Source organism: Montipora foliosa, chromosome 7 (assembly GCF_036669935.1).
Source record: "Montipora foliosa isolate CH-2021 chromosome 7, ASM3666993v2, whole genome shotgun sequence".
Classification (NCBI taxonomy): domain Eukaryota; kingdom Metazoa; phylum Cnidaria; class Anthozoa; order Scleractinia; family Acroporidae; genus Montipora; species Montipora foliosa.
This window is the reverse complement of record NC_090875.1, coordinates 5,658,570-5,685,232: the sequence shown is the minus strand read 5'-3', so window position 1 is coordinate 5,685,232 and position 26,663 is coordinate 5,658,570. Positions and strand designations below refer to the sequence as shown.

At 38.5% G+C, this 26,663-nt stretch overlaps 1 pseudogene; it reads right to left on the bottom strand.

Annotated features, from left to right (window-relative positions):
• LOC138010312 (uncharacterized) overlaps positions 1-26,663 on the bottom strand; it is a 299,228-nt pseudogene that overhangs the window by 103,526 nt on the left and 169,039 nt on the right.

Here is a 26,663-nt window from a genome sequence, read left to right as displayed (position 1 = left end):
AACGATTGACGAAGAACCCCGGAGAAAGAAACATGATTCCTCGTACTGACAAAATAAATGGCTACTTTCCAACTTGCATGTACTTCGCCCGAACCCAGGTGAAGGAGAGCGGAAACTGGAGCCTAACCTTGCCGTAAACCACATGAGGCGCAATCAAACAAATTCCGCACTCGACACCATAGTGTGGCTTTCACACTTCGTGTAAGCCACACAAAAAGTGGTTGTTTTTTTTTACTTTGTTCAGAAATTTTTATTCTCAACTGGAATTAAATGACAATGTTTTAATTTAATACGCAAGTCAACAAGCACTTTTTACTCTAGTTAACTGAATACAGGGTAATGTGAAGTGCTAGATTTCTATCTCATATGTGAGCGTTAGCCCTATCTTCAGTTTCCACGGCCTGCTCCCCTCTGACCTTGTAGCTCAGTCGGTAGAGCGGGGGAGATCTAACCCGAAGGTCGTGGGTTCAATTCCCAACCTGGTCAGAGTTTTTCTCTGTCCTTGTGTGGGCCCATTTCCATCAGTAGGGTTAACGCTCACATGGTTCATATGGGATAGAAATCTAGCACTTCACATTACCCTGTATTCACTTAACTCTGTTTAAAATATAAGTGCTACACGGCCAACGTTTCTATAAATGTAACCTTTCCTTGTACTTTTTTACTCTGTTCGCCTAAAGCGACTATATTTAGCATCAATAACTGGTAACAGTAATCGAACTGACAAACCTATGGTCGATGGTGCGCTCATTTTACCCCCCCCTCCCCCCCCTCTCCATCAGTGCTCTGTTTTATGGGTATTTAAAGCTACAGAAAGAAGTGGAAACAAGGATGTGAGATCCAGGAATTGAACTCAGGGGGCGCTTTCCATTCGACCAAAAATTTCGAGATTTCTGGCCCGAAACTGAATTGAACGGTAAAAATTCCAGGAAAAGTTTTCGAAAATTTAGGAATACGTTTTGAGTTCACCCTCTTTGATGGCATTTCCGGAATTATCGAAAATTTTGTGTTTCATTCACAAGAGATGTTGGGTTTAGTCTCCCTACCAAGCGTGAGCTCACGTTGACACTTGAAAAAGCAATAAGGGCGGGTGGAGCAGCATATGAATGCTCAGCGTGTGGCTTTGTGTCGAAGGAGTTCAGTCTTTTTCTACAGCATCAATGCAGCAATTTGTTTCAACCAGCCACAGGTATGTTATGCCAGCTTAGAATTTCCCTCGTTGTAGTTCTGTTCCCGCTGTTTTGCAATTTTATTCAATCAAGTTAGCAGAACTTCACGATTCATATTTATTAAATTTATTCTTCAGACTACTTGGGAATAACAGTTACAGAATATCCTAATACCGAGCAGAACAGGGACGCTGTTATGTGTAAAGGAAGGTTTACGATACATTCCATTCGACCAGCGAAAAATACCGAAAATTTGAACTAGTAATTTTTGTTGAATGGAAAGCGTGCACTAACCAACTGTGCCATCCTTGCTCCTGTACTTGTGTGCCTTCACAGTGACAAGAAAATGTTGCTGTTATGTTATAAATATATAATCGCAATTAGTTTTCGTTAAGGAGAAAAATCACTAGGTTGTGTTATCAGAAGTTTGTTTCAAGCAAGTACTGGTTATTTGTTGGAGATATTGTTTCAAGTTCATCCTTTCTTGGTTGCCATATTTATACCAATTCTTAATCCATGCAAAGCCAGCGTGTTTTAATGAAATCATCAAAATGCAAATGATTTCGTTCTCAGAGATAAAGTGGAATAAAGTACATCAATAAAACTCTTTTTTGACCTTGATCTCTCTCCTTGTCCGTTTGCTTGCTGAGGATTTGCTTGTTTTCTTTCAAAAGTCATGCGATTCAAGAAAAATTCGGCGTTGCTAAAACGAGGGTAAGGGTAAGACCAAGGGTCACAGTAAGGGTAAGGATACGAATACAGAAAGTATCCTAAACATGCATAAAAGCTAACCTTAGGCCTAATTAGGCCTAAACAAAAGTTTAAGGTTAGCTTTTATGCATTTTTAGGATACTTTCTGTATTTGTATCCTTACCCTTACCTTGGTCTTACCCTTACCCTCGTTTTAGCAACGCCGAGAAGAATTCATTGCCTAATTAGTGAATTCCACAGTAAATTTCACTTTGCTCTGTGATTCATGGAATATCAGTTTTTCACTTGAAATTTACTAGTTAGGGAATCAATTTATAGAAGAAAGCAAAGAAAATGATTTAATTAAGCAGTAACTGGAAACACCAAAACCTTACATTTCACTAACCCTATACCCAGTAAGAATAAACAACCAGGGAACTCTGCTTTTAGCCTTGGCTAAATTTATAGATTACAAAGGTACTGAATAAAATAGTACAATTTGATATACAATTTGTTGTAAAAAAAATGAAAAAAAATGCTTTTGCATTAAAAAATTAGGGCTTACAAATTGGGGACATTTAATGATAATTACTATACAAGAGTGCAAGTATATGCATTTTGGTAGTTATACTTGTTATGTCCAACACTAACAATGTAACTGTTCACAAGTGAATAGCCGTGTTAGCCACACAGAAATCTATCTGTGAATGACATGATTCAAGATGGCGCCCAGACTTCTTAAAAGCGTGTATAATAAATAGCAACAGGTATTTGCATATGGCGCAATGGCAGCGGCACGTGTTTTTCAACCTTAGCCAAATTTTGGGCTACCATTGCTAAGTGCAGGCATCTCTAATTGTATTGCTTCGATGGCAACTAAAGATGAAATAAAGTCACTCTTGGAGGCCGAAATTAAGCTCGATTGAAAAGGCATTCTCTGAATTGGTTAAAAGCTTCTCAACTTATAACTTTCCTGAAAAATTGAAAGAATACTTGTTGGCCAAACAATTAAGATAATGAAATTATTTTAATCATGTGGCCATGCACTATTATGACTGCTTTTTTTTTCCCACCTTTAATTTTTTCTTTTCTTGCCATCTATGTGTGTTGTGTATGTCTAGTTATTGTGATGTCCTGTACATTCGAAACAACATTCAAAGAGCTAGCTGCTAGCTCGAAAATCTAACGGTTATCCAGCTGCTAGGCATTTCCTTCTATGTAGTAATATTTAGTTTAAATTGTAATTGAATATTCTATGTGTTAAGTTGCTAATTATTTAATAAGTTTTCACAAACCATGTAATGGAAATGTGAAATAAAGTGTTTGTTTAGTGCTCACAATTAAAATTAAGAATTAGAATTATTTTAACAACAACCACGGCAATTTGCTTGATATGACAGCACCAAACTCTACGACCTGAACATCATGTCCAATTCAGCATACTTATTTGCTGCTTTAGACTCGTTTCAAATTTCATACCTGATAGCAGGCACACTGGAAAGATCTTTGGTGACAGAAAATTTTTTTGAACAAAGCTTGTTTGAGAGATGTTAAATTTTCGTTTGCAAACAAGTCCAAAGGGTTGGCTGCTTCACCAGACAGAAGGGTGATACATTTAACAAATTGATGTCAGTTTTTCATGTGTCTGTCCTGTTATTGATCATAAATTTCGTCATAACATTGTCAAAGTAGCTGTGGATATACAAGGCCATAGCATGAAAAACTGACATCAATTTGTTTTTTACAATAACAAAAAGGCAGATGGGTCAAAATTAAGTCGAGACAAAAAGGCGAGAAACCTTAATGTTATTCAATCTGACACGACCGAATTCATAACTTGCCTCGCTCTCTTATTGGCTAATTTGAAAAAACGGAGACTTTCTATTGGTTTCACAAAACTTTGCACGGATTAAACTCTTCCAAACACCAAACGACTTTCAGGGTACACTGTTCAACAACAAAGCTACCTATTGAAAGGTGCTCTTGGGCGCATTCTGTGATAAAATGAACACCTGCGCCTGGCCAATATTACAGCTGTTGAACATTCCTTGCACGATAGAATCTGCAGGAATTTGAGCCACGGCAGTCGATGTTTGCACAGGAGCCTGACCTTTCTAAAGAGCGTGTGACAAAATATCAGAGCAGTTCTTAAGTTGGCTGGTGGAGGGTCGTCTGTTGTAGCTTGCTAAGCTCTGCTCATTGACATGGCCAGAAATGCTCATGATGTGTCAGGCTGGAATTCAAACACAATGGTTGTGTACTTCTTTGACAAGCCGATTTCACTTAAAGTTGGTACACAAAGTCGTTGTGTGGACTTGTGTAATATGCCAAACTTTCAGCTTCAACGACCTCTTTTTAGCAGAGTTCTTCATATCAATCCCTCAGGGGTCCCAAGAGGTTGATTTTCAATGCAATTTGGCCATTTTTCAATCTCCCTTTAAGCAACGTATAATTGAGTTCAGAGAAAACCTCGACCATATTTGGTAATGCCCTATCCGTTAACCTCTGGCTGTTATCACAACTTAGTCCTATTTCAACCAAACTGGGAGCAACTGGAAATGGCCTGTTTTTCAGATCGTATATTTTACATGCCCATGCTTTAAATCATCAAGTCTTAATATACCTGCAAAGTTCAGCCCTTACTTTAGTAATGGCGCAAAAAAAATACTAAGGTTGAGGCTTTTTTTAGTATGAAACACCTTATGAGAAATATTATGTATTTGTACTAGGGTAATGAATGAAAGGTAAGGAAGAAACGGTGATAACAAGAAATGTAATCAAAATACAATGGAACAAGTTGTTTAGTGAGTATATAAGTTAGGTGGAAAAGGTTGAGCCACGCAAAACCTTATTTATGGGACTCTGCCTTGTTTCGTCAGGCATAATTACCTAAGTTTGAATTTTCCCGTCTAATTCTCAGTTCTGTCATTGACGTTTTCAATTTTCTGTTGACAAAGTTTTTTGCACTTTTTCATTCCTTTAGTACCACTTCTCTATTCTTTTAATTTTACTGTAATTAGCAAAAGCGATCTTTTCACTTCATGGAATAGTCATGAAATCCAGAGTGTAACGGATTCAATGTTCCTTTCTCCTTCCCCCTCTCAGAACATCACAAGTATCTTGTTTTACCAGTGTTACCGAAATTTGCGATTGAATTCACACACCCAGAGGTGCTTTCCTCCAAGCTTCCATCTTAGCTTTTCTTTGGTATCGCCTCTAAATACAAATACCATCGTTACAATAGAGATTGTAAGTGATTAAGCCTCGTAATACAATAGAGGGCCAAATTACTTCCTATTTTCTTCAGAAGATTACATTCTTTGAGCATGACATGTGAAGCATCTCTGCAGTGATTTATTATTGGGCATGTAAAAATAATATATTCATCTCCAGACTCTTTCGACTTTTCAAGTGAAACATGTGGGTCTAAAGCACATGTCAGGGCAGGTCAGGGCAATAGGAAGAATAGTTTTTCTGCCACGGAAATAACGAGAAATATAAATAAAATAAATTAAGGCAGTACCCATAAGTCCTGTCATCACGTGATTTACCTTCTGAAAAGCCACAGAAATGGCGGATTCAAGCAAAGCTGAGAACAAGGTAGAAAACAATTTGCACATGAAATTCATTTTTTCGTTCTTCTGGAATGGATTTAAATGCATAGAACCACATTCTGCTTATGTAAATAACGCCACATAAATTTTGCAATATATTCTGAATACCCTGCCTTCAGATCCGCTGTCCTTCGATTTTGTGCGTGTTTCCCGTTCTTATTTACAAATTATTTTGAATGATTAACGGTGAGCTTTTCTTTATATGTTTTCCAGCGGTCTGAAATAATAACACTTCCTAGAGAAATTAATAACTGGAAAGAGAGTGGTCTCACTGACCTGTGACCTGACTGTGGCCTGTGTTTTAGATCCGCCGAGTGAAACAACATCCAATATGGCGTCGAAAATGTTAGCAATTGAATTGTAGCAACAAAACAACCAGGATAAAACGTTTTTCCACAAAAGCTATTATTTACAACACGTTCTTCAGTTAGAAATATAATATGACTATATCGCGTACATGACTTTTTGCTTTTGGTTGCAAATGTTTACATTAAGTGATAAAAATGTGGAAACATGTACTAAGCGTTACAAAAGGTAAGTGATAAAAAATTAAAAAAGGCTAGATAACAATAGGACAAAAGCTTTACAAAAGAATATATGAAATACTCCGAGCTATAAAAATAACTTTGCGCGGATGGAGTCAGACTGCGTGTTCAAAGTTGGCTTTAGTTCTTTTATAAAAAGCATCTCATAAATTAAGCAGTCAAATTTGCTCTGGCACTTCCGTAAGATCTTGAAACTACGAGATATGTCCCTTGGGTCCCTCCCTCCCTTATCTAGCCTTGATTTTTATCACTTACCTTTTGTAACGCTTAGTACATGTTTCCACATTTTTATCGCTTTTAATATTCTCACGTGTGATTTTACTTCTTATAGGAAAAGTTTAATTCACTTTTTTTCAAACTTGAAAATGATCTCAGCGAGATCGAAACGTCGGAAAATTTTATCGCTAGTTTTTATCTTAAAATGTATTTCGAAGAAACTACTTACGGCTATTTTAGCTCACAAAAACCATTCTTAAGTGTTTTTAGTTACGCGTAGCCAAGATTAAAATGAATGCCAATCTGAAAACGTCGGGCCGACGTTTTCAAGTACTCCCCTTGCATTTTAGATAAATTCCGTAAGAACTTAGTGTGGCTCAATTTAAGAATGAAAAAGTTACTGAAAATCAATTTAGTAAATTTATGGTCAAAATAAAAATGATAATTCCATGATATTACCCCTTTGTCCTCTCTTTTTTTGGCTAGACCTGGTTTCCATGGAAACCGAAGCTGCTGAAGAAGCGCGAAACGGTGAGTTGACAACGCTAGTCATATGCATATACTGTAAATCCCAATTTTAGTCAGAAAAGGTTACCCACAATTTAAGTGCCTTTGAAATACAAAAGGTAACTGAAGCTTATTTGAAAGTCGTTTGCAGGAAAGAAACATGGTGTCTTCATTTTTGAAGTATCATTCTGGACATATTAATTTTTTTGCGTAAAAACTGATGACGTCATCAAACGTTCCAAGGGCAAAAAAATCACAAAATATACAATATCTTCCAAAAAATGAGACCGCTGCTCTTGAAACTTGGCACTTGTAATGTACATCCGCCACTCATGCCGAGTTTAAATAATCGTCCCTCTCACACTTTCAGAGCTATTCTTGTTTTTGTGATTCATCCTCCAATGGACCCATTGATTACGTCATCAATTTGCTCATTTCCATAACACAAGAAAATCTAAAACCTCCGAAAAAGGAAATGATACGTCAAAACGGAAAATGCCATTCTTAACTTAACCATTTTGAAAACAAATTCAAATAGGCAATGATCATTTTTTACTTCATAGACACTTTAATTTTAAGCAATGTCATGTTACCATGACAACAAGACAGCAACCTAAAAAACATCACACAAGTGAAATCAAAGCCATCTTAAATTTGCGATTTGTGAAGATAGCTGTGAATATGCACTGGATGGTTTTTAATCCACGCTGCTCATTACTTCCCAAGCAAAACAATTAAAGGGGCTGTGTCACAAAACACTAGTTACTCTAGTTACTAAATCTAGTTACTGGGAACTGGCAGCTAAATTAAGCAAAATGTAAAATAACATTTTAAAACAATGAAGGAGTGGTTAAGTAAAATACCTCAGTTTATGTCTTAAAATTTGGTGCTCTGAAGACATATATTTTTTGTAATGTAGGTTAAAGTTGTCTTGTTTCAAAGTAGTCTCATATCAAGAAGGAGCAAGTAATTGGTAAAACTACACAAAAATAATTGCATTACCATGACACAGCCCCTTTGATAAATGAGGTCACCAAGTGCATTTTTGAGCTATCAGCATTCAAAGACAACTATAATTATTACAGACCCCTGGGTCTTCTTAAATAGATTGTCTACTCGTCCTAGTGTGACCAGTTAGGTCACACTATGGAGCATGTTTTGTTAAGACATAATTGTTGTTTACATGGTACCCTAACACGTAGCTGCTTGGTAATACGGTGTTGCACACACAGTCAGTCAAATCAAAAAATTTTTTAGAAAGCATGCTTTCAAACATGCATAATTAATATGCAGACTTGTGCATGTTTACCAGTATTTGTTGGATTTTGTTTGTTCACAGTGACTGAGAGCCAAGAAAGCAGACCAGTACGTAAACGCAAAAGAAGGGTAGATTGCAAAACAAGATCTATGGTAAGCCATGACTCTCCAAGCTCCAGCCAAATTGTTTTCAGTATTCTGTGATTTTCTTAATAATGTAAACTTAACTTATTTTCAGGTCAGAATTTGGATGAAACATGTTTGTCCTAGCAATACACACATATTGAACTGTAGTCAATTAAAAATACTTAACCATACAACTTTATATTCATATGGCACACAGTATTTGCAAGCTGATTATGACATTATTGATCTCTTAGGGAGAATCTTTGCAACAAGGTCATGGTGATGAAGAAGAACAGTTATCACAACAGGACCTGGCCAACTTACATAACCCAAAGTACTTAAAAGAACTGTTGGCTAAGGCAAAGTCTGCTTCTATGAAAGCAAAACTTTACCTGGAGTATTTGGGAAACTGCCACTTCAATGTCGCAGTACACCCAGATTCTATCATACAATTCTCTGAAGGAGACGTGAGGGCCCTTGCTGGTATTGAGGAAAATCATGAGCGAGCAACACAGGTACAACATACTTATGTAACTAGAGGCATACATAGATACGCATAAGTTGGCTACTGACAAGTGCAGCGAAGCAGTTAAACCAAAGTCTACAAGACGAAAGACATCGACTCTTGAAGGCAGCTTGCACTGTGCCGCTTCGAGAGTAATGTTTTCATACTAATTATACCAAAAAATGTGTAAATGTGATAAATGAAAATATTATGTGTTCCATTACTGATCAGGCACCTGCCTAGTTTAGCTTTATATAGCTATTTTGGGTTCCCTTGTTACCAACTTTGTCTGTTCTATGTTATAATATATAGTATTTTGTATTCCTTCTGTCTAGTTAACGTATGAAGAAATAATTTCTTTTTGTTAAGAAGGCTATGGACCCCTTTCAAGTAATCATTTCTCTACAGTTACCTTTTTTTGCCAATAATTGTGTTCTATTTAACAATTTCTTTGTCTGGTTTGACTGACGACCACATTCGGTGAATCAAAGGACCAACACAGAAGATGCCTAGCCAAGTAACTTGATTTATCACATGTTTTTGAGGGAGGCAACATCACGTGAACAGTCTAACACAAAATCAATACCATGGATGTTCAAGAACTATATTTCTAGTTTTGTCCAATAACAATCCCATGCTGCAGTTTACGAAAAAAAAACTGCCTCAGATTCCTTTCATTTCCTGAAAGTTTTCCTATGGAAGAGGAATGAGACTAGTTGCACACCCATGCACCTTCTGATTGAAGTGATATCAGATTCCCATTGAAAAATTTACTTCAAAGAACCTTCCATGCAACCTTTTTCTAGGGCTCTTGACTGAAAACATTCCTCATGCAATTACTGCCTTCCCATAGTTAAGTGCCACCCTCCTTAAATTTGTGATTTATATATGTTACATCCTACAGGTTTTGAAGAAACTTAATCTGTCACTTCAACATCGGTTTCAGCTTGCAATTCAGCAATCTGAGACCATTGGTTCATTCCTGTCAGCAGCAATTTCTGAACACTGCAGCATTTCCTCTACGGAGTCTCAAGAGGAGCTAAGGCGTGGTCGACCAAAACTGCCAGTTCTTTTGAGCATTCTTGATACCATCGAGAACCTGTCCATGTCTGCATCAGCTCTACATGATCACATCCTCCTCTCCAGAACTATTGCTCACTTCCCCACATTGCTGTATGTCAATGAACCAGTGAGCCATTTCTTGAACCCTGATGTCAGAACAGCAGTGAAACATCTAGCAGATAGGATTCACTTAGACTGCAGAGCACCAGAGAATATCAGTGATGTGATGAGAGAAAGTCATTACGACTCAACAGTGTCACACACACACAGACCAACTTTGTCAGAACCCATACCACACCAATCAGTCAATCCTTGTGATGGTGATGGGTTAGTCACCAATATTGATTTCACCCTTGAAAACCCACTGCGTGATGCAGTTTGGACTCGCTTTAATGGCATCGATGCACCAGAGTTGCCTACAGTTCATTTCTTTAAGTCTCCAGACCTTGAGAACGTATTTGTAAAGCGTGTTGGGCACCTGAGTTTGTGTGGGCTCCATTTATTTCTGCGTATGTTTGTTCAAAGTGGCAGTGCTGACTTGTGTGAGGAGAAAATTGATGAAGAATATGAAAGCCCTGTAGACAATTACGGCCGCCCCCTTAAGGAATTCTGGTTCAGATTCATGCATCCCGAAGTAACTGGTTCCTGCCCAGGTAGAATGCCGCCAACGGCTCATGTCACCATTTTCAGTGACCCAAGCAAGCACCACTGAGCCCTTTTTACTTTCTCTTAATGCCCTGCTAGTTGTCACTGGTTTTAGTCATGTTTTCACTAGATTCCACCCAGAGAACCGCCTGCTTGCCCTACAGAAAATTGCAAAGGAAAACAGATTGGGTTCTCTGTGGTGCGGAGCAACACGAAAGTGTGTATTTGGGTGTTAAATGCAACAACAGAGAAGACATTGTTTTGCAGAATTTGGATGAAAACTCCATGTATGGTTCTTGTGTTGAGAAGTACTTGCCATGGCATGAGAGAGAAGCCTGTAAGAAATTGTGCTGAAACAAGGTCACTAGAGGCGAGGCCAATGACAATTTGATGAAGGCCCTGCCTGGAAGACCACCAGCATGTGGAGTCTGTTTTGACATAAGGTATGTTTGAGGCTAGCTATTTTGTTGTGTTCTAAGATTTCACAATCCTAACCTTCCTTGGTTCTAAGATAAACCCTATTTCAAGTTAAAAGTTCTACAGATACTTGTAAACATATTTAAAACCTATTTTATTTAGACTACAAACAAAATGATAACTAATTGTCCCTTTCTTCCCTTGCAGTTCATCACGTGATCAGAGCCGTGGTACATATATGATTACTAAGACGGGAGAGGCATATCTTTGTCTCAAGCAGAGCAATGTGGTAGGCATCGGTGGAGCATCAACCGGTCTGGGATTGTTCACATTGAAAGAAGTACCTGCCAACACGTTTGTCTGTGCTTATGCACCCACGGCTACCTTACGTCCCAATCAACAAGACGGGGATTACACAATTGAATTGACAATTGGGAGTCAACGCATTTCAGTTAATGGCCAGGAAAACACTTTTGAAATTGGTCTGGGAATGTTCGTGAATGATGGAACCTTTCCATTCAGTTTAGTGCCTGGAAAATTCTCACGACAGGTAACAGAAAGGATCAATTGTGAATTTGCCAAAAGGGACAGTGAAGTGTGGATAAGATCAACAAAAGCCATCAAGGCAAAGCAAGAACTTCTGGTACAGTATTCCCATGACAATTCATACTGGACCTCGATCTGCTCTGCCGAACAACTGGAGAGGGTTAAACATGCCCTCACCCAGTGTGGTTCCCTTATTCATGAGGCAGAAGAAGCCATTTGCCATTTTGAAATTTAGTTTGTAACTTATGAAAAGATGTTGAATTGAAGATATGTTAAAGTACATGCTATTCAATGAAACGGTAATCTGACATATGAAAAAAAAAAAAACAACAGAAATTCCAGCCAGGAATTTGGTCGGTGTCATACCAGCCACATAGCTGGGAAATTCCTGTCTGGAGACCATAAGGTTTGGCAGGTGTGCCTGAATAGAGTGTTTTGCTCCCTCGACAGAGGTATTCATGGCAGCAGTTTTTAAATCCGCCAAAATGGTTGCTTAATAGCCTTAAGAACCCATTTCGCTGGTTCCAAGCCCAGATCAGAAGGATGAGGAGAAACTGCAGTGCACCAAGTCAGAAATTACCCTTGCTAAACATTACTTTAAGTTCTACTATGACCAAAAAATCAATTTCAATTTTTATTTGGATTTCAAAAGTAAGTTAACAAAACAGTAATTGACCCAGGTTTTAAGCTTTGATCTTCAAAACAACACCTGTTTATTTTACCTGGAATGTTCCTATTTAATGTTCTACCATAACTAACTTGAAAATGTTGAGAGAGCTGGATTGAGGAGAAAATGACGTCAAAGGCTCAATAGTTTAAGAATGCAATGCATGTGTAGGTGGCTGAATTCATATGGGAATATCATTTGGACCGCATCTGTCACAAACTCTGTTTGAAATGAAATGAAAGATTGAATTGTGCAGTCCAATGGACAAAACTGCATGATGCAAAAAGTCAAATGGACAACGAACAAAATAGCTAGCCTTCTTTTTTTGTTTTTTTTTGTTTTTGATTTTAAAAATATCATCAGTCATTTATCCTCTGACATTACACACTCTTTGAACATAACAGTCTCACTTCACCTTTTAACATTTGCACAAGTCTCAGCTGGTTAGGACACAAGTGGCAGAACCCCTTGACAATTCAACGATTACAATCCTTAAATGAGGGATCTTTACTTCTTATGGAAGAAAGACTTTGATTTCAAACTTAGTCAAATTGTCAATAGCCAGCTTTTCTAAAGTAATTCATGCCATGAAGCAATCTTTTCCAAAGTCCTGACGCAGGTACATAAGACAATTTGGTGGCTGGATTTGCTCTCGTCGTTTAAAACTTAAGTGGAAATCACAATAACGTGCAAAAAAAGTGATTTATCCAAACTTACTGTGTCACACGTGCTGTAGTCTTGCAGTCAGATCGAGGAGAGAAAAGGCACTTCACGTCACCATAAAAAATCAAAATGAGCAGTCCTTCTTGGATCAAATCATGTTCCTTTGCTAATGTCATTCGCATTTTTCCGAGTCCACTGGAAAAGAATTGCACTGTAAAATTAAAGAGTACATATGGTCTCCGCCCTTGACTGTGAAGCTTTAAAGACACCACGCTTTCCGGAAATTATTTCCGATGCGTGATCGTGTGTGTTCATCACTCCTCGTGTACCGATAAAAGAGTATTATAGTTTTAGATTTTCAAATTTACCAGGTAAAATTGTAGAAAAATCCCTTTTGAGCCCTAAAGTTATCTTCAGCAGTGTGGTGTCTAAGCGACGTGATAGGGTCATGTGCGATGTGTCATCGGCGCGGATTCGGCAATCCTCGTGTACCGATAAAAGAGTATTATAGTTTTAGATTTTCGAATTTACTAGGTAACATTGTAGAAAAATCCCTTTTGAGCCCTAGAGTTGTCTTCAGCAGTGTGGTGTCTAAGCGACGTGATAGGGTCATGTGCGATGTGTCATCGGCGCGGATTCAGCAATCCTCGTGTACCGATAAAAGAGTATTATAGTTTTAGATTTTCGAATTTACTAGGTAACATTGTAGAAAAATCCCTTTTGAGCCCTAGAGTTGTCTTCAGCGGTGTGGTGTCTAAGCGACGTGATAGCGTCATGTGTGATGTGTCATCGGCGCGGATTCGGCAATCCTCGTGTACCGATAAAAGAGTATTACAGTTTTAGATTTTCCAATTTACCAGGTAAAATTGTAGAAAAATCCCTTTTGAGCCCTAGAGTTGTCTTCAGGGGTGTGGTCGTCTCTAAGCGACACTAGAGCTCCCGGGAATAATGTTCCATGTGATCTGGTTTTCGCGTAGTAAATCGAGTCAATGTCGGCCAGGAAAACGGAGATTTTTTCAAGAGGCAAAGTCAAGGTAAATTGATAGTGAGCTCGAGATTATTGCATTCTGTGTTCTGAGGTTAATTTAGTGTGATCATTTTCCTGAGATCGGTCAACCGCGCTTTGAGACATGTTATTAAAACGCACTTAGGCCATCGGAAATCTCAAGCTCAATTTATATTTTTCGGTTCTTTCCCGCAGATGAAGATTTGCAGTTGTCCACTTCGATCGCTGGGAATCGCTTCGCAATAGCATGTGAGTAGTGCAAGGTCTCATAACAATGGGTAAAGAACATTGCCAGTTGCTTTATTTGAACCATTAATCTTACCAGAACAAGGCATACATATAATGTTTGTACATATGATCAAATTGTGCGTGTCTCTCTCCCTTAGCTCCTGAAATATGCGTACACAACCATTAATTGTTATTTGGTTCTGTAGTCAAAGAAGGTCAAACCTCAACGTTTGTCACCTCCTTCTTGATTTCCTCAATGTTTCCCCTGAGAGAACAAGAAATCATTTGATTCAAGCGATACAATTCAAAACTAGATCATAGGATATGGTATTTTCCGGGTGGGCCAAGACTGACATAGACCTACAGTCCCGGACAAAATTGTTGAAACACTTTACAATACCTTGCCCTCCTACAATGTTGTTTTGACAATTGGGCTCAGAAACTGGCGTTAAAACAACATTGTGAGGGGAGAGTGTGCTGCGAAAGCTTTAGATCTGTATAGTCGTGGACTGTTCCAACGAATTTTGTCACAGACTGTATTTGTGAGGAATTTAAACTATTTATAGCACGTGCTGACAGGGTCATAAGTGACACAACTTTGCAGTCGCCTTCATAACCGGTACTTTAGCGCTGCGTAACTTTTTTATTCGTAACTGAGTTTGATGTACAGTGTTCGAACTTGTTTTGTTATATATGGACAATGATAAAATAAGCGAAATTGTTTATATTTAGCTAAGAAGAGAGTCATGATCTGAAATATGGTTTTTCTTGCTGCCACTGATAGCGTGACAAGGGCACGAGCGTATTTGTTTTATCTCGCATTCAAAGGTTTTCTCTTCGTAAAGTAGCTAAAATGCACTAAATTTCTCCTAAAAGCGCTTGGAGATTAATCAATGACGATTTTCCTGGAACGGAAAGCACATACAAAGGTTTAATAGTTAAGAGAAAACCTATCCAGCCATTGTTTAATTCAGGACGCCCATGGAAGTTATGTTATAGAATGCAAGGGAGGCCCACAAGAGCGAAGAAGGCGGGGTTTCTACAATTGCTGTATCTGTGAGAAAAGTTTGTGGCTTTCTAACTTCTAAAGGATATTACTACCTACAATCAACAAAAAAGGACTTTCGACTTCTTGGATGTGCTAAGAAGATGAAGATTTGCTCTAAAAATGAGATGACAACATACTGAATATATGTGGACGAAGGATATTGCCTTTTACCTTAATGTAGTTTCCTTCAGGAGGTCTTATAAAATACTAACTGATGCGGTATTTTACATAAAATGATGATGCATCGCCAACTGTCAAATATTGTCACGGCTTAAAACTAGTTTGCACATATATGTATTACCTGGCCCAATGTTACGCGAGTAGAATTTCGTAAGACCCGGAAAATTTAAAAGAATACTTTTTATGTTAGTACAGTTTTTATTTTATAACTCTTTGACAATTTCTGTCGGTAGGAGACATGGAAATGCATGAAACACAAGTTATAGCTATCAAAAACACGAATTTCGCACAAGGATAGAAACTTATGACACTTGGTGTAAAAACGTGTTTACTTTAGTTCATTGCGTGAGCAACTTTGTACCAAAATGGTGACACGCAGTTTAAAAACGTAACAGTATTAGACGCTTTCTACTGACTGTTTTTTCATAACAGCTCCATTGTAGGCTAATTTGATATCGCTTAACATTTTTTCAAGTCGAATTTCGCTACACAAAACCAACAAGAGAAGAAAACAACGACATTGTGTTAGTGTGCACGAGTCACCACTGTATTATTTAAATTTAGCAGGATACTTTTTCTCAGTGCATTGACAGCGTCACCATGCACATTCGCCTCAAAAATGGCTATTTTCTCTCCTATAGTGTCCAAAACAATCGATTCACCTTCTGTGTTTACTGCCCTTTCTGACTGTTTGATCATCGTGGTTCAATTGTGCATATTTCTCACCAAAAAAGCTTTCTTAAAAATGGTGACTCGTTGGTGACTCGTTGAATTAATTACAGATGCACGCTAATTAACTTTGTGAGAAGATCAAGGCCGAAAAAAACGGGAGCATGGGGAAATACACTGTTGTTCCTTTTCGGGAATTTGTGCCGCATGAAATGAATGGAAAGACTTTCCACCAGCGATCGCGCATCTAACAAAGGTGAACTCTTCCTTGCTGGTGCAAAATATTGGAGAATCGGGTGAAAAGTCAACATCCCGTGCGGAATGTGTTTTGAGTCTAGGTAAATGCACTTTGTGACCTGCCAAAAGAAGCGAAAAATCGTGCCGTGCGTTAATTTAGGGACACCAACGAACGTCATTTGAGAAAATCACTTCATCGCTGTCTGTACTTACAGTATCAACCAAAGCGATCCTGGTCGTACCAGGATTACAAAACGGTTCAAAAACAGAGTTTAGAGGAATTATAAAGTGTTTTGCCGTAACCAGCAACCCCCGTTAACGAGATATTACGATATTTTCCTTCACGGAACAAAACTCGAATGGCCTCAGCAAATTCATCCTGGTTAAGGTCGTTCCTAAGCAGAACATGCTCAGCCACAGTCAACCTTCTATGAAATGGCGTATTTTTTTTTTTTTAACGAGAAACAACCAACCGAATTCAAAGAAACCTGAACATGATGTATGTTTCATTTATTGTCGAATTTATCACAAATGTGGCGCAACATCACACTCTAGCCCGCTGGAAATCAAGGGTTTCGTTCTCCTAAAATGTAGCATATTTCCCGCCAATTCTTTTCATTACTGAAATTCCTCAAAAATACAGTCCCGGACAAAATTGTTGAAACACTTTACAATACCTTGCCCTCCCACAATGTTGTTTTGACAATTGGGCTATGAAACTGGCGTTAAAACAACATTGTGAGGGGAGAGTGAGCTGCGAAAGCTTCAGATCTGTATAGTCGTGGACTGTTCCAACGAATTTTGTCAGACTGTAGTTCACTGCCTTTGATTACTGTCACAAACAGGTTACATGATATCAAACTTGTGCTTTATGTGGACACGAGAAAGTCCATGCCAGATTTTGCTGGCTTTTAGCTTTACGTTAGTTATTTATGTTGGGTGTTGTTTTTTTTCATTTAATTTTTGAACATATGTAGTCATTAGACACCAAAGTCAATTTAACTTGGCAAGTGGTACTCAATTCAATTCTTCTCTTCATCAGCTATAGTTCAATGTATTAGGAAAATAATGCCTGTGATATTTATTTTTGACAATTTACATAACTTATTTTTTAGCAGACGCCATGAAAGCTAGGTATCCAGGAACTTCGCCATACATGCTAATTAAGCACTGTAATGTTTTTTGTTTTTGTTTTCCTTTTTCCCCTTTTTTGCCAGAAACACAACATCAATCAGTGGTCCTTGATTCAACCTGTTAAAAAAAGGATAAATTGTGGTTCAATGTGAAATGTGTGTGTGGAAAGGGGGGGGGGGGAGGGGTACAAAAAAACTACAGTTCAATGCATTGAGGGTTTCCAGAAGGTGACTCAAAAGGTGACTCTGAAGATGTCTTCTGCTCAGGTTGTCGAAATGTCAGTCAATGTCATCTCAAACAGTCCTTCTCAAGAGTACACTCACCCAGACGATCATACTTTACTTAGTATAGGTAATCGCATGGGGCCGAGTAAAATTAAGGATTAATATCACGCGTGTTTTCAGAAGTTGCGGAAATTGCCCTCGTCGCTGCGCGACTCGGGCAATTTCAGCAACTTCTGAAAACACAAGTGATATTAATCCTTAATTTTACGAGGACCCATTGTGATTACTTGTTAATAACATAGAGGGCAAAATTTTCTTAACACTGTTGAGGCACCTCGAAAAACAGACAGCTAAGCGGAAACACTCGTTCGCTCGGAAGCAAAACAACTGACAAACAGACAAGCAAGTCAACTTGTTCTTTGCGTCCAAAACGAGTATAGTTGATTGTTATTTACATCCACTCGAGAGGAAAATACGAGTTTCATTCGTGAACAACTGTAAGAACGATTAAACCAAATGTTAAGCTTCAATTTATTTTATTCACCTGTGCTGTAGAGGTTTTTACCACTTGCAAATATGCATGCGTAAACATAGCAAACAGTTTGTCCAAAGAAATCCACCAAATTTGAGGTACTCGTTCCTCCTGTCATGGCAAATTGTTCTGTGACCTTTTTCGTTGAGCTGCAAGATGTCGTGGTAAACTGAAAGCCCTTGACGAAAGGAATCATTTTGTTTTTCAACCACACAATCCCGCTACGCCGGGCGCCATGTAAGTCGATCCAAGTTTTAAGCTTTTCATGAAAAAAATCTTTTGCCCTTCTTCTTGTCACTCGAAAATTCAAATTCCAGATCATCTTTTAAAGCTAGTTCTTAATCTTTATGCCTTTTCGGCGAATGCAGCGCGAATTAAAAGACAAACTTCGATGAAGACGAAGTTGTTTTGCTCAAACAGAAGAAACCAACTGAATGTGGAAGACGTACGTTCAGCCAATCAGGAGCGAGAATTTTTGGCGCTCGACCACTCGTGAGCAAGTAATTTTGCCCTCTTCTCAAGCAAAATTAAGAAAAAATACCCTCTTCATTGACCAATCAGCATTCAGTAATTTTGCCCTCTTTGTTATTAATTATGAAATACATAGTGTTTCTTCATAGCAGTTTATATATATTACAGTGTATTGAGAAAATAAAACTAAAAACGACATTAGTTCAAGAAGCTCTGGAAGGTGGCTAGCCTACCTGCTGATTATGGAAGGTTGCAAGGTACAGGCTTCAGGGTTCAAATTAAAATCCGTTATTTAAGCAAACTTAAGTAGGGTTTACATAGTAAACCCACTTAAGGTGAAAAATAACCAAAAATTAAAATAAAAATAAAATTAAAATTAAAAATAACCACAATTTAAATAGGGTTCACCGTAGTTCTATCTGCTAAACCTTACTTGAAAAACCCCTGAAGGCAATTTCTTCAGGGCTAGAATATTCCTTTTTCAGTTTGCAGGGGTTAAAGGATCGTTCTTAATCTAAGCAACCTTTAGTAGGGTTTATCATACAAGGGTTAAGGAGTTACTCACAAAAAATTGAATAGGGTTCAGCAAAGTTCCATGACATAACAGGATTACCCAGCAATGGAAATAACTTGGTTTCACAATCATCAACTTAAAAAAAGGTAGGGTTGGGGTTAGGGTTACCGTTAGGTTTAGGAACCACCCAAAACACGCTATTTGGCAAGAGCATGTTACTATGGAGACGTCTGTGAAGTTTTCCCTGTATATAACGAATAACCAGTGCAAACAACAACTTCCAATTTTAAATCCTCTTTCATATATAGCCAGATAAATAATTTGCTCATCCATCTCTATAGCTCAACAATTCAGAAAGATGACACAGTATGTTTAAATAAGATTCGATTTTACCTGGAAGAATCACAGGGGCTTATGTCTTCATCTTCTAAGTAGTGATCTTCTAGTGGTACATCTGTCAGTGGTTCTGTGAGGTGGGAATGGATATCTAAAGAGACCAAAGAGTGGAATGATGCAACTGTAAATGTAAGGAATAATAAATTGATAGAGGAAAATATATAAAGATTGCATTGAAACAAATAGCTGCATTTTGCAGGAAGGATGCTTCCCCTAAACTTTTAGAATTCATTAAGCCATGCTGAATATGTGACTAGTTGGTTTCATGGTGGTCTTTTTGGTTTTAAGAAGTGATATCTCCTGTTGGCACGCACGGTTTGTTATCAGCCGTTGCACAGATGTTTATTGGAACATGCTCTTGAGTCCTGTTGGGGCTGTAGGTAATTTGGAAGTTTTTAGGAATAATTGGCTTTCATTACACTTATATTCATACCCAGTTTGATGAAGACTCCATTACACGTACATCCCATGTGATTCTGACTCCCCAACACCTACACTTAGGTTATATCCGACTCAGTCTTAAAATCAGCCTATATTAGACTTCGACTGGTGTTTGCCGTTGACCGCTGAAACAGTTAAGGCATGTGTATTTTTACTGGCTAAAATCGCCTCTTATTTATAAAGAGTTAGAAGGACTGTGTGCGGCGTGAAGCTGAGACGTTGAGCAAGAGACATGCACGTGCAAATTGCTTGTTGGAGATTGTAGCGTTTGTTGTTGAGAGTTTGAAGATTTCCAATTTTGCATCCAATCTTCCCGCTCTCGTGAAAAACAAAAAAAAAAGTTGGAAAAAAACGAAAGTTCGAAGTTGAAGTTCCATATTCGAAGTCGAAGTTTCAATATTCGAAGTCGCAGTTTCGATATTCGGAGAGTGGATGCGTGCACTACGATTTCAAATTCCGAGCGAATGATGTGACAGTTCGATATTTCGACAGTTCGATATTCGGAGCGCATTACGAAGTCGAAGCGAAGGATCTGCAATGAAAGTTTGAATTAGTAGTTTTGATAGATCACTCCACCACCCCCCTACCTCACCCTACCCTCATCAATCTGGCTGTGACTTATGTAACACAACGTACTTGATCTTAATCGGGCGCTGGGTACTTTGACAAGGCCAACACCACCTACTCTGACCGAAGTCTCTTCAGCTAATCAAACCCAGCGTTTCGCCAGCGCACTGTAAGTCGTTCAATTGGTAGTGATAAGTCAGTCCAGAATTGGGTACACAGGTTTGAACCTGCGACCTCAGTTGGTTAATCAGTTTTCAGTAACTTGTAATGTTCCCACTCACTTACCGTTTGAGCCACCACAACCCGGAAGATTGAAGCGATTTATCTATGTTTTTGAAGTAGTTCCTTGCTGAGGAGCCTAGAAAACAACTGAAAAAAAACCCGTCTTAACTGGGATTTGAACCTTGAACCTCGGGAAGACAAGGCATTGGTGTTACCACACAACTACGCAAACCAGTGCAATTCTTTAGACCTTTAGTTACAAGATTTCGAGTAGTTTCTTGCCGAAGTTAATGTGAAAAAAAAAAATCGTTTACTCTCAACTGGGTCTCGAACCTGCAACCTCTGGATTACCATACACTCTGTTTACCACTGAGCTAGCCCAACAACTGAAGTTCATAGCCATTTATTTGCATCCTTGAATTAGACAATTGCAAAGAGCCTGAGGACAACTCTCGTTTTATATATATATGTATATATATTTTTTTCACGCCCTGTAGATAAGAAATTGTGCTTTCTGTGGGTAAAACTGAGCTTTATTTGAAGAGTAAAAGCAAGTGACTGATGTTGGGCGTGTTCTGCGAGCGGAGAAAGGCATGCGTCAGTCCGTGTTGTGTTGCTGTTGATGTATTTTGCAATATTTTCACGGGTTGTAGATAAGAAATTGTGCTTTCTATGGGTAAAACTGAGCTTTATTTGAAGAGTAAAAGCAAGTGACTGATGTTGGGCGTGTTCTTCGAGCGGAGAAAGGCATGCGTCAGTCCGTGTTGTGTTGCTGTTGATGTATTTTGCAATATTTTCACGGGTTGTAGATAAGAAATTGTGCTTTCTATGGGTAAAACTGAGCTTTACTTGAAGAGTAAAAGCAAGTGAATGATGTTGGGCGTGTTCTTCGAGCGGAGAAAGGCATGCGTCAGTCCGTGTTGTGTTGCTGTTGATGTATTTTGCAATATTTTCACGGGTTGTAGATAAGAAATTGTGCTTTCTATGGGTAAAACTGAGCTTTATTTGAAGAGTAAAAGCAAGTGAATGATGTTGGGCGTGATCTTCGAGTGGAGAAAGGCATGCGTCAGTCCGTTTTGTGCTGCTGTTGATGTATTTTGCAATATTTTAACGGGTTGTAGATGAGAAATTGTGCTTTCTATGGGTAAAACTGAGCTTTATTTGAAGAGTAAAAGCAAGTGACTGATGTTGGGCGTGTTCTTCGAGCGGAGAAAGGCATGCGTCAGTCCGTGTTGTGTTGCTGTTGATGTATTTTGCAATATTTTCACGGGTTGTAGATAAGAAATTGTGCTTTCTATGGGTAAAACTGAGCTTTATTTGAAGAGTAAAAGCAAGTGAATGATGTTGGGCGTGTTCTTCGAGCGGAGAAAGGCATGCGTCAGTCCGTGTTGTGTTGCTGTTGATGTATTTTGCAATATTTTCACGGGTTGTAGATAAGAAATTGTGCTTTCTATGGGTAAAACTGAGCTTTATTTGAAGAGTAAAAGCAAGTGAATGATGTTGGGCGTGTTCTTCGAGTGGAGAAAGGCATGCGTCAGTCCGTTTTGTGCTGCTGTTGATGTATTTTGCAATATTTTCACGGGTTGTAGATGAGAAATTGTGCTTTCTATGGGTAAAATTGAGCTTTATTTGAAGAGTAAAAGCAAGTGAATGATGTTGGAGCAGAGAAAGTGCGCGCGCGATGTTGTGGCGCGCTAATGTGGCCTGTTCTCCAATCCGTTCGCGCGTTGAAAACAAATTCTCTTTAACGCTGATAAGAGCGCGGGACTTTTTTACCACTGACCCTTGAAACATTGTTGTTTATAAAGAGTTAGAAAGACTGAGTACGCCCTTCATGTGAGACGTGGAGCAACAGACATGCGCGCGCAACTTGCTTGTTGGAGATGACGGAGTTTGAATGTTGCATGACATTTGCATAAATTAGGCGCCATCTTCGATCTTTGATGCAAGTTCAAATGTACAAATCTCGGCTCGGGTTTAATATCTTTTCAACCTTTTTACTGTGGTCATGCATGCATGTTTTAGCTATGCGTTGCTTGTTTTACATTGGTTTTTGACCTTTTCTAGGGCGATTTATGGCTTTCTGATCACAAGCATGTTTTTGAGCAGTACGGGAGGTTTCTTACTGATGAGCCTGGAAAAGAACTGAAAAAAAAAACAACCCGTCTTAGCTGGGATTTGAACCTCGAACCTCGGGAAGACAAGGCGTTCGCCCTACCACCGAACTACACAATCAACTTCAGTTTTTTAGACCTTTAGTTACTAGATTTCACGTAGTTTCTTGCCAAAGATAATTGGAAAAAAAGAAATCGGTGTCTCTAAACTAGGTCTCGAACCTGCAAGCTCTCGATTACCACACACTGTGTGTGCCACTGAGCAAGCCGAACAACTGAAGTTCAACGCCGTTGATTTGCATCCTTGGATTACAGGAATCATTTTATGTATATTTTTTGTAATTTTTGTTTGCAAGTTCTGTATGGAGGTGTCTGGGTTGTGATTCCAGTGATGTACACGATTCTCTTATTAAGTGACCACTCATTACACCGAATAAATGTATTTATCAGGCTTAGACTTGATTTACTCACACATTCTGCATTTAATGACGGTGCCTACTATTGTTATTGAGCATACGTTATGCGCATCTCAACATTCTCTGATAAACTATGGTGAAGACCTTAGACAGCAATGACCATAACCAGGTTGCTGACGAGCGGTTTTCATTAAAACAATGGTTTGCTAGGGTGCTCAGTCTTGCGGGCTCACAAAACCTGGTTGTGGTCATTGTTAGTTAAGGCTTTTCAAACTATGGGTCATGCTTCCTAATACAGGGATACTTCTGCGTGGTTTAAAATTGGGCAGATAAAGTAGAAGTAATATTGGTACTCTAAAAGAAAATTGGGGGCAACCATGCAATTTTGAGAGATAATTACGCTTCCATTTGAGAAAGAACACCATACATGGCTTTGATAGGGATATGAGTGGATTTCAGTGCTTAATGTAGTATCTCTTGCCAAAGGGGGTGAAAAGTAAAAGAATAAAAGGAAACTCTGTTAAAGCAGGATTAGAACCAAGATCTCCTGAAACATGGTCCACATGCTCTATCCGTTAAGCCACAGGAACACCAATAGATTCCCAACTGATCTTTGTGACTCCCTCACAAAGTATCATTAATCCGCATGCCTAGTTTGAGGTTTAGAGGAATATGGCAAATGGCGAAAAACGTTGAATAGTTGTTCTGTATATTTAGCCTGTAGTGGTTACTTACTTACTTAATCACTACCACGATAAATGGGTGAATTGTATGGCATTTACGTTAATTAAGCCCCTTTGGGTAGGACCAGTATTTGGAACACCACATAGAAATCCCCATGGTAGAAACATTCTATTTTTTTTTACTTGATTTATTTCTATCTTATGGTTGTTAAAGCCTTTTTTTTTTGTATCTCTTTTTTCACTTTTCTGTCGTTGATTTCCCGCAACCGCAAGTCTAATGACCCATTTCCGCTGTATTGCTGTCACGTGTAAAGGTTTATGAGTATAGGTAAAATCTATTGAGCGGCGAGCAATCTTTCTTTTCAAGCGAAATGGTGACAGTAAGACGGCAATTATAATAGCCTTTAACTGATAATGACAAGAATTTAATCTCCATTGTGATGGCAAGTCACAAGCAGCATCTTGGTCTAATTTACACTTGGTTCTGACCAAGGCGCTGGAAACTTGCCACTGTTGCCCTTTTTTGGTTCTCGGTCTAACCGAATTATCACTTGTTAAAAATCAGCGGCCTCGTGATTTAAGTGATATCGATGTCAGCAGATGTACAAATATAACATCTTTAAACGCACTAAATGAATGCAATTTAAACAGTTACCATTCAAGACCCCTTTGGGTCTTAAACTGTAACTTTTAAGTTGCATGTTAAACCATGTAATATTTGTCCACCTGGCTGCATTGTCAACTTTAATCTACCCTGTACAAATGGCACTGTAATTGCATTGCCATGATTAGCACTTTTTGTCATTACATTTGGTTCTGACCAAGGCGCTGGAAACTTGACTGTAGCCTTTTGTTCTCGGTGTAACCGAATTATCACTTGTTAAAAATAAGAGGCCTCGTCGATTTAAGTGATGTCAGCAGATGTACAAATGTAACATACCGAAACGCAATACGGCTTAAAATGAATGCAATCTAAGCAGTTACCATTCTTTGGGTCTTGAAACGTAACTTTTTAACTTGCTCGTTAAACTATGTAATATTTGTCCAGCTAGCTGCATTGTCAACTGTAATCTACCATGTACAAATGTCATTATTCTTTTGCATATGAATGCAATCTTTGGTTTTATTGCTCTCCTAATTAGCGGCACCATCAGCATTAATTCTTTGCGGGGTGCTGCATGACCGGAAATAGCACCGGCCCTTTTCTCAACAATGAAAAGGGTGTTAATTTCATGTTCTTTACCTCTTTTCAAAGAAGGGGCCAATCAGAAAACTACTGCCTACTGCATGCCTGAGGGCTTAAATCTCAGTTCACTGCTGGGACACTTCACTTTAGTCTCGAGTAAATGGAGGCTCTAGGTAAGTAAGTCCCTTTACAGCTCTTGATAGATCAATCACTGATACAAAAATTGCAAACAAACAAGACTGTGCAGTTTCCTTTTCGATGCGTTGTAACTGCATGTGTTCTTTGATAAATGGAGTTCTTACCTTTTCGTATTTTCTTTCTTTTTTTTTGACAGTAGAAAAAAAGTACCGATTTTGACGAAAGATATCGATTCTGACCAAGACGAGAACTATGCGTGGAAGTTACTACTTTATATACCTTTACCTTACTACCTATTGAACAAAGCCACTCAAGATGAACATGAACCTGGTGAGACACAAGTCCTTTTAATTTTGTAGAGGAGTATCTTATTTATATGGGGAACAGATTCAGACGATACCTGTAGGTTAGCCAATCCAGGCGTATTCAGTGGCCGCACTATCAAGTTTGTCGCGATATGAAATAGTTGCCAAGGATTGTACTGGTATAACCTCAAGTTTTCAAGTGTATTATTTTACACTGTTTACAGAGAGGAAACAATTGTTTAGTACCATTTATCCTTTTCAAAATACAAACCCCAGTAATTTCATTCAAAATGTCATCGAAAACTAGACAGAAAGTTACATTGTTTTGTTGTATTATAATTATTATTGTATATTCAATACAAAGTTACTCATAAATATGTAATATACGAATATGATAAGGAATTCTCTAATTAAAACACGATAATATACAGTTTGAAAATTCGGTCAGTTCTGTTATGAAAATTGTAATTTTAGAAACGAAGGAGCAAGGATGGCACAGTCGGTTAGTGCGCGGCTTTGGTGCAAGAGGTCTTGAGTTCGATTCCCGGATCTCGCATCCTTGTTTCGACTTCTTTCCTTTCCGTGTAGCTAAGTAGCTTTAAATACCCGTAAAACGGAGCACTGATGGATAGGGGGGAGTAAAATGAGCGCACCGTCGACCTCAGGTTTGTCAGTTGAATTACTGTTACGAGTTATCGACGTTAAATATGGTTGCTTTACTTTACTTTACTTTAATTAATTTTTTTTTTTTACTTTCTGAGCACAATTTCATGTCTTATTGGAATGCGCAGTTGTCCCTAAATTTCTATTCAGCTAGTAAATGATTCCGCGGGCGTTTTGGTAACCCCGATAGCTTTCATTCCCGCTAAGGGGGCCGCCAAAAGGCAAATTTACGAATTCTCTCTTCTTGTCACAGATTTTATTTGAATAAGCAAGCAAGAGCACCTCAACCTTTTTTTCACTAAGCAACTGGTGAGTACAACCGTTTACTTTCTTTATTAAATAATGATGTAATATTCCGCTGTCGTAGAAAGTGTTCGTTTCCACCAACTTCAGCAATCTTCTTGATCATGACATGACTGTTTAGATGGGAATTTACGGTCGTGCGCATCTTTAATTTTTTTGTCTTTTGGTTTTTTTCTCTTTACTCCCAACTGTTATTAGGCGGTAAGGCTTTTTTTTTCCCCACGCGGGACGGGCTGACTGTTTTCTTTGCAACAGATAGGTTCGACTGATTCAGGTGAATTATCCTCTGTTTCAGAACGATAACCCAAGTAACGTCTTGGCACGGCCTTTCCATGTTGTAATTGAAGAAAGAAAAAG